This window comes from Alosa alosa, chromosome 14 (assembly GCF_017589495.1).
Source record: "Alosa alosa isolate M-15738 ecotype Scorff River chromosome 14, AALO_Geno_1.1, whole genome shotgun sequence".
Lineage (NCBI taxonomy): Eukaryota > Metazoa > Chordata > Actinopteri > Clupeiformes > Clupeidae > Alosa > Alosa alosa.
This window is the reverse complement of record NC_063202.1, coordinates 8,479,568-8,492,716: the sequence shown is the minus strand read 5'-3', so window position 1 is coordinate 8,492,716 and position 13,149 is coordinate 8,479,568. Positions and strand designations below refer to the sequence as shown.

The following is a 13,149-nucleotide window of genomic DNA, read 5'->3' as shown; positions in this document are numbered from 1 at the left end:
AGACTTGACCCGAGGTGCAGACTTGGTAAAGGTGCCCCTGAGACAGTCCAGGACATAACAGCAGGGTGTAAGAGGCTAGTCACTCAGGGTATAGCCTACATGGAGCACCACCAAGTGGTTGAATATGATCAAACATGTTATAATTTGTGGACATCTATTGCAATGTTCAGACATGCAAGGTCTGTTGTCCCCAAATATATCTACAACTGTTTTCAAAGAAATATGGTAATTACAAACTATTTTAAAACTTTCACACAGGACAACTTACAGAATCCAGTTTGTGGTCAGTTCGGCGCCACTGAACATGTGTTTGACGACGTTGAATGGAATAGACGCGTATGAAACTTGCGTGTTCTATTTCCATTTCGAACAAAAACACATACAAGTTATTCTAACAAGATGAGCGGCGATCACCAGTTCTTCCCGTCTGTGCACGATTCCTCCAGCACATCATCTGATATTTGGTCCAGCTTGACTTTCAACACTCCTAAAAGCTCCGAACAGCTATTTAAACCTCTACCTTGGCCCAAAACAAGCAGCCTCTCAATAGCTGAATACCAACCGCTTGATGCCTTCTGTCCGCCTGAGGGTCCTCGTTGGTTGTCGACGACTGACCAGGATGTCGTCAGTGAACTGGGCATTCGCTTGGTGGAGATCGAGTTATTAACAATCATAGGAGAACATGGCGACAATCATGGAAGTATGTGTGTTATCGAAAGTCATTCAAAAGTAGCGTGTAGATTTTGGGTAAAGGTTTTCGGTTGCCATAGATAGCCTATGAGACTAGCCTATACTCATGTGATTCTTTTAACAACTAACGTTGTTTCTTCTCTCAGAGAACTTCTTTCTAAGCGAGATGGATGTGCATCTGAGAAGAATAAGACTAGGAAGACCTTTGCTACAACATCCATCATCAATTTATTAAAAATCTATTTTTTATATACTAGCCTACTGTCTGTTCGTGATGTCTTATTTTTGTTTAACTGCAACTGAAATAGGCTATTAATGAATGCAAAAGTGTCAGGAAAATGGCACCGCGAACACAGACAATGTGCACCAAAAATGTCGCAACGTAGGATTTGGCGACATCAGGGGAAATGCAAGCAGACATTTGAGTAAAATCATTGGGTTCTTCCACCAACGAAAACAACCACCTTGACTAAGATACTACAAAATAATTGTAGTAATTGTACCCTACATAGGCCTACATTTTAGCCAACGCATGAAATAGGATTCGTCGTGTAAAATGGTTCATGTAGGCCACTGTCAGAGGCGTATCAAGCTTTTTAAAAGTGTGGGGGTTGTGGTAAAGGGAAGTGAAACAATCCGCCCAAATTGTAAATAACTCCCTGCAGGGACGTTGGAGGTATTTTCTGAGAGGGGTGTGGACGATATTGACGGGTGTCCAGGAGTTTCTCCCCCGAAATGTTTTTGAAATTCTGGTTGCTAAACACACCATTTGAATGCAGTTTGGGAGGGACAGAACAAGCAGCGCCCCTCATCTGCGTGGCTCATGTGACATATAGGCCCACATTATCTACCTGTGATATATCACTTCATCATCTCATGTTATACATTAAGAAATCATTTCAGAAATTACGTTTTGTGCATATGGGGTAGAAGGCTATATAAATTGCCTAACAACAGCCTAATTTATAGAGGTATCACTGGACTATTAATATGCCTAACTATATATTAAATAAATGTAAAGGACACAGAATAATGACAGAACTGTAAGCTCAAATTCAAAAACGTTTGAAGTCTACCCAAACATAGGGGGAATATAAATAAATTATGTTGCATATAGATCTTTTCCAAGCGTCTTGGAGAAGTAGGCCTATATGTGCTGACTGGGCTATGTCTATATAGTTGATGACACCAAATTAATAAGTATTTCTGATTGGGGAAACTTTTAGCAGTTTATTTTTCTTTCAGTCCGCGGTTCCATACCATTCAATCTTCAGCTGCAAATGAACAGACGTGTGAAGCACCGGGCATAACTTCATTTCGCGGCTTGAGGAGGCCCATAGTTTGAGAAAAGCTGCAGATCATAGACAGAGAAACCATAATACTCTGAGAACAGTAGCCAATGGGCCTTTCTGCAGAAACAACACGTGTCTTGGTGCGCGCACCCCCGCTTTCACTTTGACTCCCTGCATTTCTACATTGTGACAAAAACTGTCAGTCAGACAGTGAATTTTGGTTTACTAAATTAGCATAATGCGGTAACAATTGTTATTTCAATTCTACCTTAAATCTGCTCAATGCAGACGTTATAATGCAGAACCAATAAGCAGCAGCACAGCCTTGAAAGACGCACACTTTGAATTTGATCAGAGCGGCTCTGGTTCTTCACTGACGCTAACTAAACTTGATGTGATTGGCTGGATGACCGTTCAATCAAATCAATAGACCTATTTGTGTCTCACTGTGTGTGCGTTATGGTAGATACGGTTCAAACTCTTTACGGGAGCGTTTATTTCCATATTTTACTTTCGTTTTAATCTGACAAAAAGTGTGGGGGATAGAATTGTGTTCCCGCAGAAGTGTGTACGTTATAACACCCACATCCCCCACGCTTGCTACGCCTCATAGATTGTTGTAATACATTACAGGCTGGCCATTGATCATTTTATATCAGCCAATCAAGGTGGGTGCGTTCAGTTAGGTGGTGTTGGATTTTACATTAGCCTAGATATCATACCCACAAAACACACTGACAACTGCTTCGGCCATTGCTACTGTGGCTCACATAGACAGGTCGCCTGCTGGAAACATTAGACCTATTTTTTGGTCAAAGTTTTCTCCATGGATTGCTGGTCAGAACCCCTATTGGAACATATTAAAAGGGCATGATTTAAAATTGTTAGAAAAATACTTAGGGTTTTAAAATAATCAGTTAACCTCTGTAAATATGTATTTGATAGAAAATGACAGTGTTTTGCTAAAAATGACACTGTTTTTACCGGAAATGTCCCCATAGCATAGCAAAAAGTGTAAAAATGTGCCATTTTGGAATATGGCGGCCATATTGGATTTTTGGACAAAATTCAACATGCCCTTAAAGGGAAACTTGGCAGGATGTCCCCCTTTGCTGGAGAAATTGTGCATTATGCAATTTCAAACTGTGGAAAAAGGTAATGATAAAGCACATGGATTTGTTTACAAGCTAGCAAAACGGTTAGCATAAGTTTGGCAGACAATGTGGATGTTACAAGGTAAGAAACACGATTTAAAACGAGTTTCTTGTTTCTCACTTCTCTTTCCGGGACAGTAGTGTAGCACTGAAAAAGGTACAAGGACTTTTATTTTGTGAAGTAACTGGTAAACAGGAAGAGGGAAGCTGAGAGTGGGAGATGAGGGAGAGTTCCCACGGAGTACTGACGTGCTGAGCCGATGAGAGAATTTAGAGGTGAGCAGCCCTGGAAGAATGTTGTATACTTGGAGCTAAGAAATAAACTTCAAGGAGTTAAGATACAACGAAACTCCGTGTCAGGTTGTGTTGGATGCCCCCACAGAATCTACTTTTACACTGGTAGTAGCGGTGGTGAGTTTTGTTGGAGTTTGGGATTCTCCACCACCCCCTCCGCCCTCCCACTGCTAGTTCAATCACCTGCACGGACGTTTTTCTACTTTAACTTGTGAGCGTGTTGTTGCCCGCGCATTTTTTTTTTTTAGCAAGTTGGACTGCATTTACCACGCATCTGTTGATATTGAACTTAGCCAGGCTGGTTCTATTTTTGTCTTTACTGCCGCTGAAGTTAAGCTAAGATGTCGGACGAGGAATATGTTCCTGCAGAGGGAGCTCAGGCTAACCCTCCTCAACCACCACGGGAGTTGAACTCACAGTTGCCTTTCGCATCGACCTTCCTCCTCCTTTTTCCGGAGAAGGACCGGAGCCATTTCATTCCTGGGTTCAGAGATTTGAGGTAGCACTTGCTGTATCACCCAAGCAATTGGATAAAGCTAAACTTTTGCTCGCTAAGCTAAGTGGCCCAGCATTTTCATATTGGCAGACGCTTGCTCCTGATGTTAAAAATGATTATGCCAGGGTTAAAACTAGCTTGACGGCTGTTTTCAATAGACAGCCCTTCATAGCCACTTTTCAGACATATCTCAATGCACGCCCGCGCAAACCTAATGAGCCCCTTGCTGTTTATGCAGCTGAACTGACTACCTTGGTGGCTGAAGCATTTCCTACCTATAACGCTAAAGGGAAAAGTTCAGAAGTTTTTTGGCGTTTTGTAACTGAATTGGACTCATCGCTCCAGTTCAAAATTCATGAGCATGGCGCGTTAACTTTGGAAGCTGCTGCTCTTAAAGTGGCCACACAGTGTGAAAGGGGACAGTTAGCTGTTAGTATAGCCTCTCCATCTCCTGTCATGCCAGTGACTGTTGATCACAGTTTACCACCCAGTCCTGCATCAACGCCTATTGCTGAATTGACAGCTGCTATAGCTGAACTGCGGGCTGATTTCAAGACATGCTCAAGCAAAGACATCAGAGGACCGACTGGACCACCTCTCAAGACAGTTCTCCAATCTTGAGGTGTCAGGAATTCTGCGTCCACAACATCACGCCTGCGCAGCTGCTGACTACATGAGCCATCACGCCAGCCACAACCAACCAGGTGATGTCCACCGTCAGCGCTGCTCATCGGACTGCTGTGCCTCATCTATGTCGCCATGGCGTCCTTCATCCCGTGATGACCACTCTCCTCTGCGCCGCTGTTCTCCAGGACGGTGGCGCAGTCACTCTCCCTCCCTATATTCACGAGTCTGCCCGTGGCCACCCCCCTTCCATAGACCACTACACATCCCCAACAACCTATCACACTGATTCCCCCAGCCGCTCTCCTTCCCGCGAGCGTCACACTCGCTCTTCAGTGCGCTCCTCTCACGCCACAACTCTACAACACTGAAGTTTCCCTTTCTGTCCCAGGTGTGCCTAGCCTGGCTAGCGCCACCACTTCTCAATGAGACGTGGTCTGGGAACCAAACGTTCATTTTCAGATTTGAAAAAATGCCCAGATCCGTTTATTGGGTGCCACGGATGTCTATCAAATGCGTCTGTGCATAGCTCATCATCGTCTTGCTTTCCCCCCTGTTCTGTGATTGGTTGGTTCCCTATCTCAGGCGAAAAATTTGCTCCATGGTCTTCAGGCTGCCTTAGCAGCGTGAATCAAATCGCGCGCAAGGCAGCATGGGAACACCCAGGCTAAGGTGTGCCTACAACTCTACAACACTGAAGTTTCCCTTTCACGACCTCAATCCCTTATCCCCGTTCAGGTTGCAGCTGTAACCATCACATCTGTAACTGTTCCGCCTATGTCTGAAATGGCTGTGCCCATTTCTGTGTTGACTAATGCTGTCCCGGCCGTTCACTCAGACACTTATGGGGGCATGTTAGAACCCCATACATCCCCCTCTGTGAATTTGGCGGTAGCTAGGACGTTAACCTCTATCCAGGACGGCAAGGGTATCGTCAGAGTTGTCAACCCCACTCATGACCCAATTCTTTTGGATGGTGGATACCCGTTAGGCCAGGTTTTTGCAGTTATGGGTCGGCCATATGACAAGTATGCAGTAGTGTCTTCAATCACAGTTAACAACAGGTCAGCTTGCCCAACACCCCAAGTGTCGTTGGATGATGCGTGTACGTGTATCGCTAGAAGAGTGGTCTCAACTACAGCAACTGTTGACAGAGTTTGCTGATATATTTAGCACTCATTCTCAGGACTATGGCCAGACATCATTAACCACACACAAAATTAATACTGGCGACACTCCACCCATTAAATTACGCCCTTACAGAGCATCCCCTGCAACTCAGGCAATTTTGCAACAGGACGTGTCAAAACTTTTAGAACATGGGGTTATTGAGGAATCTTGTAGTCCGTGGTCAGCACCTGTGGTGCTTGTAAGGAAGAAAGGCGGTACTCACCGTTTTTGTGTGGACTTCCGGCACCTAAATGCGGTTAAAATTAAAGATTCACACCCACTCCCACGGGTTGATGACACATTGGACAGACTGTCTGGGGCCAAAATTTTTAGCACAATTGATCTGACTGCTGGGTATTGGCAAATACCTCTTAACCCGGCAGACAAAGAGAAAACAGCCTTTTCCACGGGTGCAGGGCTATACCAATTCCGTATGATGCCAATGGGTCTCTCTAATGCCCCTCCAAGTTTTCAACGCTTGATGGAGTTGGTCCTTCGTGGCTTACACTGGAGCATCTGCTTAATTTATTTAGATGACATAATTATTTACAGTGAGAACTTTTCACTCCATCCACAACACTTGAAGGAGGTGTTTGAGCGTTTCCGCACAGCTGGCCTGAAACTAAAGCCCTCCAAATGTCACCTGGCTCAGTCCTCAGTCACGTTCCTCGGTCATCGGGTCTCTAGCAGTGCCGTTGAGCCTGACCCTGCCAACACAGAGAAAGTCTCTACTTGGCCAGTTCCACAGTCAGCTACTCAAGTCAGAGCATTCCTGGGTCTGTGTTCGTATTATAGGCGCTTTATTCAGGACTTTGCACACATTGCAGATCCCTTACACTGGCTTACACACAAAGGGGTACCATTTATCTGGTCAACTGAAGCTGAGGAGGCTTTCATGGCATTAAAACAGACATTAACATCACCACCAATTATGGCATTCCCAAATTTCTCAGCACCTTTTCTGCTCTAAACAGACGCTTCACTCCATGCCTAGGTGCAGTGTTGTCACAGCAGCTTGATGGCAGAGAGCACGTAATAGCGTATGCTAGTCATCTGCTCTCAGCGTCCGAGAGAAAGTGGTCTACATTTGACCGGGAACTCTGGGCCATTATGTGGGCCGTTCGTCATTTTCACCATTATATTGCCTCTCACCCTTTCACCATCATCACGGACCATAAGCCGTTGGTAGGCCTCAGAAAGCTGCCCTTGGATCAAGACCCGACAGGACGACGAGCTCGCTGGTCAGTAGAGTTAGACCTCTATGACTGGTGTATAATACATCGCGATGGTAACAAACATCTAAATGCAGATGCCATGTCTCGTCGCCCACCTCATGAGTCCGCTGAAAGTTTTAGCCCCTCTCAGCTTGTGCCTTCACAGGCTTTAAACGCCGCTACGCAGACAGTTGATATTAGTCAGCATGTAGGCTCAGTCCAGGGCTACCTGACCTCTAACCACATTCAAATTCAGACCGACTAGAATGTCGCAGAGCAACAAAGGACAGACCCAGACCTTGCCTTGGTCTTGGTCTTGTCATGGGTAACAGCTGGTCGACGACCACTATTATGGCAGTTACGTGGTGCCTCTCCCTACCTTAGAAAAATGTGGTCTCAGTTCAGTCGCCTCACGGTGACAAACGGACTATTTGTTAGGAGTGCGCGTTCTCACCATGGGTCAGAGCAGGTGGTGATCCCCATATCTCTCATTCCCACCATACTGCATCATGTACATAGTCACCCAGGGGCTGGTCACTATGGTTTAGCGAGGTCTCTGGACAGGGCACAACGTACATTCTATTGGCCTTACGTGTCAGCTGACATTTCCAAACATTGCACTCAATGTCTAGCTTGCCAGTCGAGACGTTCCCCCGTGCCCCGGCCCCAGGCGCCTTTGGTCTCCATCTCCACCGACTGTCCTTTCCAAATTGTTGCAGCCGACATAACAGAATTGCCCATGTCAACCAAAGGCCACCGTTATGTTTTAGTAATGATGGATTTGTACACTAAGTTTGTCAACCTCTACCCTTTAAAAGATCAGACAGCTGTCTTGGTCGCACACTGCATCTTTGAACAGCACATACCGCAGCATGGAGTCCCAGAGGCACTGCACTCTGATCAAGGCAGGCAGTTTGAATCAGATCTTGTGAAACAGCTTTGCAGTCTCTTGTCCATTCATAAACTACGGACTTCGCCTTACCACCTACGTCAGCGTCTCACTAGTGCCTATACGTCTGCTACTGCATTTAGAGACAGAGCTCAGGAGCGGCAGCGTGACCGTCACCTGAAATTCACTCCGCACAAGGCAGGGGATCTGATTTTAGTGGATGATCCAGCCCACCAGCGCAACAAATTAGCTCCGCGCTGGATTGGCCCATATGAAGTCATTCAATCACTGGCCCCTTCTGATAACTCCCCGTCCGTCACCTTTTTAGTCTGTGACTTTTCCCGCCCTACGGCCGAACCCATCCAAGTCATCCATTAAAACCGTACCAAACCATTCATTAGTGATCCATCACAGCCACTACAGCACATCACACCCTTTCACAGACACTCACCTTCTCTGGCAAATCTCTCAGGGTTTTTGCCATATCCCAGTTTGCCAGCCACGCCAACATTTTCCCAACAACCCAACATGCATACATCCATAGTACTGTTCCCTCAACATCCACAACATACACCTACTGATGATTCTGTCCCTGCTGCTGGGCCCTCAACAATGCCTAGCCCCCTGCCACCGGCAGTTCCCCCCTCTACGCCGAACACAAGGGTGGCCACTCGTTCACTCCCCAATCGGGCACGTTGTCTGCCCTCTCGTTTTCAGGACTTTGAGTTATGATCGACACTTAAGGCAATGTTTTATGTTGTTGTATTGTTTTCTCTTCATGCTCTGTATTGGGTAATGATATTGTCATTTTTGTTTTGTTTTGGCTGCTCACCTATTATGTTGTTATTACATGGGTTACACAAAAGTTTAGATGGCTCATGTTAGAGGCTACTGTTTGCCTTTATGACAAAGATGGTGCTGTGCTCTCTGGTTTGTTTGTTTGTTTTTGTTGTTATTGTCTTTGAAATGAGGACATTTCTTTTGGGGTGTGGGAGTATTATGTAGCACTGAAAAAGGTACAAGGACTTTTATTTTGTGAAGTAACTGGTAAACAGGAAGAGGGAAGCTGAGAGTGGGAGATGAGGGAGAGTTCCCACGGAGTACTGACGTGCTGAGCCGATGAGAGAATTTAGAGGTGAGCAGCCCTGGAAGAATGTTGTATACTTGGAGCTAAGAAATAAACTTCAAGGAGTTAAGATACAACGAAACTCCGTGTCAGGTTGTGTTGGTTTTCCGCCTGGGGACGCTAGGGGCAGCGGGAAAAGTCACCATTTTCACCGGAACAGGTCATTTAACCATCCAAATGATTTCTAAACGGGTTTATTACGTTGAAATAGTTGCCAAGTTCCCCTTTAAGTTTTAATCTGTTCCAATAGGGGTTCTGACCAGGAATCCATGGAGAAAACTTTGACCAAAAAATAGGCCTAATGTTTCCAGCAGGCGACCTGTCTAACACATTCCCATATCAATTCCCTTGATCAACTGCGAGTAGACAGTTGATTCAGAGCCCCTATTTGCCTGGTTTGAATGTGTGTAGGTCTGCTAAAAGTGTTAAAAGTATTGTTTGCGAGAGACTTGCAGATAGTTATAATGCTTTGCTTTTTTTTTCTTTGCATCTCATTTTGACATTTTTATGTCCTTCTCTGTCTTCGTCTCTCTCTTGCCATGTCTCCCTCTCTCCCTTTTCCTCACTCCCTCTCTCTCCCAGTGGCCATGGTGGAGGTTGGCAGCATCTGTGTGTCCTGAGCCTCTGAAGGTGACTACTAAGTCAGACGACAGGTTTGAGGTAGCAAGCTTTCACTGACCTGTGTCTAATAATAATTTTGATAAGTTGAAAGACCTCATAAGAAAATGGTTGACAACAAGCATATTAAAACTAGGTTTACAATAAATAGGTAAATAAATAAATACTAGCCTAAATAATATGAATGAGACCTTTTCTTTCTACCCTAAAATTTAACAGGCTCTGGGATGATGGTATTTTTGCCACAGCATACTATGCACCTATCTTAATTAAAAGACTAAATAAATGAAGGATAAGAAGGAAACTGACATGACAGAAACTGGTTATATCTCACTATTCTCCTCCTGTCATTATCTGTGAACCAGTGAACGGGCACATGCTGTCGGCCGGCCAGCAGACTGCAGTCCCTGATGTTCTCTACCGCTGGGCCTCTCGCTCTATGTCCTCCCTCTCGGCTGTTTGAGAGGGGTTGATATGGGCTCACTTCACCGCAGTGAAACGCCCTGGCTGCTACCTGTGGCCCAGCAGCAGCATCATCATCACCTGTGCTGCTGGTGTTCTGGTTTGGTGCACACGTTGACGGGACGAGGGAGAGCTTGCCAGTCTTTGGCTCTCAGCTGCAGAGCTGAGCAGAGCCAGCCAGAACATTTGTAGAGTTTGGTTCCAAAACGCTATATCTCCGTTTTTAAAAACATTAAAAAAACAGGCTATTTATTTAATTGTGTATTTCAGGTAATATTAATCAAATTGCAGTTGTGTTGTTGATTGAGTAAAGATCAATCAAATAGCAATACCCAATTACAGTTCTACTATAAATAGATGTACAGCAGAGCGGTACAAAATATGAGCGCCGCCCAGTCCAGCACATTTTTTCCACAAAAATAAATCACGCTGAAAGGCCTATGTGTGTGTGTGTGTGTGTGTGTGTGCGTGCTTGTGTGTTTGCCTGCGTATGTGTGTTTGTGCATGTGCATGCATGCGTACATATGTCTACTGTGTGAGTATGTGTCATACGTATGATTACTGTGAATGTATGTGTGTGCGTGTGTATCTGTTTATGCACATGTGTGCACATGGAATGGGTTAACATGACCCCTGGAGGCAAACATACGAAAAAAATTGGTCATCCTAGGCCCTACGGTTCTCAAGATATTCACAGAAAACTGTGTCTGCCCTACTCTCCTTTCGGGGGGTCCAGTACAGCGGGGGGCTACAGATCAAAACGAAAAACAATGGTTCCATGCTATCCATGTGGGGTTACATGCCCACCAAGTTTTGTGTACCCTGGTCTTTCAGTGTCCCGGGAATCCTTGTTGGTGTACGGTCACTAAATGTACACATAAATTATTTTATTGTAAGGCCCCCCATTACGAAAGTTCACAAAACTTGGCATGCATTCGGAGGGTGTCATAATGATCCTACACTTTCAATTTCGTGCAGTTTTGACCATGTCAGACAGATGAAAACACCTAATTTTTTGCTTTTTCAATTTTTAACTAGGTGGCGCTATACATGAAATAAGTGGTAATGGGATGGGTTGACATGCCCCCTTAAGACCAACATACAAAAAAAAAGGTGGACCTCCTAGGCACTACGGTTCTCGAGATATTCACAGAAAACTGTCTCCGGCCACCTACAGGCCAGTTGGTGTATAGTAACATAAATTAATTTATTGTGTGGCCCCCCATGAACGGAATTCCACGAAACTTGGCGTGCATTCAGAGGGTGTCATAATGATCCTACACTTCCAATTTCGTGCAGTTTTGACTATGTTAGGTCACAGATACCTGCGATTACAACACCTCATTTTTACTTTTTTGTGTTTAACTAGGTGGCACTATACACAAAATGAGATCAACATACAAAAAAAAATGGTCCTCCTAAACCTTACGGTTCTCGAGATATTCACAGAAAACTGTGTCTGCCCTACCCTCCTTTGGGGGGGTGCAGTCCAGCGGGGGGGGGCCAAAAACGAAAACGAAAAACGATGGTTCCATGCTATCCATATGGGGTTACATGCCCACCAAGTTTCGTCTACCCCGGTCTTTCAGTGTCCCGGGAATTCTTGACGGAAATTTGGACATGCGAAAAAGAAAAAGAAAAAAAAAATCTTTTAAAAAAAGCTTTAAACTTCGCTGCGCGGCGGTCATAATAATTACTTCGAAAACATAAAAAAGAAACTTATGAAAATGTATTAAAATGGTGGATATAGCGTTTTGGAACCGAACTCTTCATTTGTTCCCTGGATCCTTGTCCCTAGCACTTTTGTCTGTGCACCGTGAGTTCAGAGAAAACATGGTAAGGCACATTATACCTGCATGTATCAATACTACACATACCAGGGGACATCCACACTGCACACACTTATACTACTTATATAGTTTATACTAGGGCTGTCAATCGATTAAAAAAATTAATCTAATTAATTACATACTCTGTGATTAATTAATCTAAATTAATCGCATATACATTTTTTGCTGTGAAAGTATTTTAAATATTTAAATTCTAATGAATCATTGGATAATCAGCATTAGTGACATTAAAGTTCAAAAACTCTTTTATTATTATTTTCACTGAAAAAAAAATTGCCATAATAATCTATGATATGACCTAATATGCTAAGGAAATGAATTCAAAAGTGATTCGGGAAGAAGTTTTTTTTTTTTCACTATACAAGGCATTTCATTGCAGAAGACTTTATTTTAAACACTTTATTTTTTATCAACACCGTCAGGCCGTTTTTTAAAAGTAAATGTTCCAATCAATGATCCAGGCAGCACGTTTTCTTCTCTCTCCTTCATATTACAGTCTAAATTTTACTGACTAGAACGGCTCGGGGTAAAAGGTCATATGGAATCGATTAATCTGCACTATTTTTTTTTTAATCAGTTATTTTTTCTCAAATTAATTAATCAAAATGAATCAGTTATTTTGACAGCCCTAGTATATACACTTATATACCACTTCCTTTGCTAGCGAGCATGGTGGAGCAGTGGTAGCCGGCCCGGTTTCGATTCCTGCCTTTTCATGCCTGTGTTGCTTTGGATAAGCGTCTGATAAATATCAGTCAACTTTAACTTTACATACAGCTGGGGAAATAAGTATTGAACATGTCAACATGTTTAAATACAGTATGCTTCCAGTGACGCTATTCGCATGAAATTTTCACCAGACATTAGTATTAACTTAGGTAATCCACACATATAAAAAAATCCAAACATTAATGTCCATAAGTAGAGTTATGAGTAAAAAAGTGGAATGCCACAGGAAAAAAGTATTGAACACGCTAAGAAAAAGCAGTACACAAAGGCAAGGAATGGCAAGGAACAAGGTGGAATCTAAAAGTAGTAGAGAGTAATTATCTCTCCTATCTGTGCAAATTAATATAAGTTGGGTTAGTACATACTGATAGGCTACAAAAAGGTTTTTCGTTACCAAGGTGTCACACAAGAAACATTTCATGATGGGTAAAAGCAAAGAGCTCTCCCAAGACCTTTGCAACCTTATTGTTGCAAAATATATCAATAGAACTGGTTACAGATGCATTTCAAAAGTTCAGAATCATCCAATAAGCAGCATTGA

At 43.7% G+C, this 13,149-nt stretch overlaps 1 long non-coding RNA gene across 1 annotated transcript; it reads left to right on the top strand.

Moving 5' to 3' along the window:
* Nucleotides 1-369: 369 nt before the first annotated feature.
* On the top strand, nt 370-941 carry LOC125307594. The gene is made up of 2 exons (XR_007195748.1): nt 370-700; nt 837-941. It is a non-coding gene; the product is annotated as an uncharacterized LOC125307594 (long non-coding RNA).
* The last annotated feature ends 12,208 nt before the right edge of the window (nt 942-13,149 follow it).